Raw genomic sequence first — 1,422 nt, 5'->3', positions numbered from 1 at the left:
TTTTTATACAATGTGTGCCTAAAACTAGGATAAGACAGAAATTTCAGTAAGTTTGTATTCATTTATATGATATTCAATGTTTTAGGGACTTCAAATAAAGATCGCGAGTTATAGGGGTTTAAAGAGGTTTACTCTGTGTGCTGACAATAGGCTTCTTTCATATAGATTTGTGAGGTATTCTCGGCAACGCCGTACTTACGACTAGGTTCTTCGATGTCGACAGGCCTTTGGACGACGTTGTGACCTTGCATGTAAGGGTTAAATGCAGGGGTCGGCAGCGGCCTATCTAGTGAGCATAGGGAAGTGTTTTGCCCATCCTCTGCTCGCTCACGTATAACGTAGATGTTCGTATGACTTCGGCATGGGTCTTCGGGTCTTTTTTCTATCAGCTTCGGCGCGCTTTTTTGCTGCTGCGGCAAAGATTCTCAGTGCAAAACAGAGAAACGTCAGGCTTCAGAGCGCTGCTCGCCAACTAAATGTAATGTGTATATGAAAAGTTTCAGCTCGTGAGCAACACATATAATTAAAAAACATATATATTATAAACATATAGGGTAAATTAAATTATATTTAAGTAAAAATAAAGAATAGGTATATATTCAAAATAGTCAAAATTAATACAAAATAGGCTTATATGAAAATTCCACGTCGTTTAGAAGCACATAATGTGGGTTTGCATAAGTGCTGCGGATTCTCATAAAATTGAAAGATCAACTGAGGCAACAATTTCGCCGGGAAAATCACATGCAATCGTCACTCAAAATAAGGCTTTTAGAGCGTTGCTTTCCGCGCTGCCGCCCATACATGCGTAGGGTAGCAAGCGATTTTGGCCCCCAAAAGTTCGAGAACTATTGACCACCAAGAACGGTTTTTGGAGGGCAATGGTCATCCAGGCAATGAGGTTTTCCATAAGAATTAATTATTGTCCAACCTTGTGGGGCTCGATGCTGGAGAGACCCTACAGAAACAGGTTGAGATTAAATTCTTGTCACACACTTTTTACTAGTTCTTACCCTAGCCAAGTAGGTACTCGGGGGCTATAACCGTAACACACAACTGAGGGGGTAATTAAATATCCGCAGACAATCAAATCAATTTAAAAAATTTTGTTCCAATTTCACACATGTTTTTTTATATTGGTCGCCACGGGAATACTTTGATATGAACTTATCTTTGGCACCGGTATTGACAGAATGAGAACGGGGTGAGAACGGAAACGGGGTTGCAAAATTTAAGCTCGCCCTTACATGTGCAGTGGATCAGCTGATAAGCATCGGTAGATACCAAAGGACTACTAGACAAGCTTTTGGCTCATGACTGCGTTTTTGTACAAATAATAAATATGAAGATGAACAAATCTCACCCTCCCAGACTAAAAAAAAGGAAGAACGCTATAGTCGAGTACCTCGACTATCAGATACC

At 40.2% G+C, this 1,422-nt stretch overlaps 1 long non-coding RNA gene across 1 annotated transcript; it reads right to left on the bottom strand.

The window, feature by feature from the left end:
- Positions 1 to 352: 352 nt before the first annotated feature.
- LOC119561536 lies at positions 353 to 1,171 on the bottom strand. Its single transcript, XR_005221290.1, has 3 exons — positions 1,014 to 1,171; positions 932 to 958; positions 353 to 472 (listed from the first exon to the last, which is right to left on the bottom strand). It is a non-coding gene; the product is annotated as an uncharacterized LOC119561536 (long non-coding RNA).
- Between the last annotated feature and the right edge of the window lie 251 nt (positions 1,172 to 1,422).

Source organism: Drosophila subpulchrella, unplaced genomic scaffold (genome assembly GCF_014743375.2).
Source record: "Drosophila subpulchrella strain 33 F10 #4 breed RU33 unplaced genomic scaffold, RU_Dsub_v1.1 Primary Assembly Seq358, whole genome shotgun sequence".
Lineage (NCBI taxonomy): Eukaryota > Metazoa > Arthropoda > Insecta > Diptera > Drosophilidae > Drosophila > Drosophila subpulchrella.
This window is presented reverse-complemented; position numbering and strand designations above follow the sequence as displayed.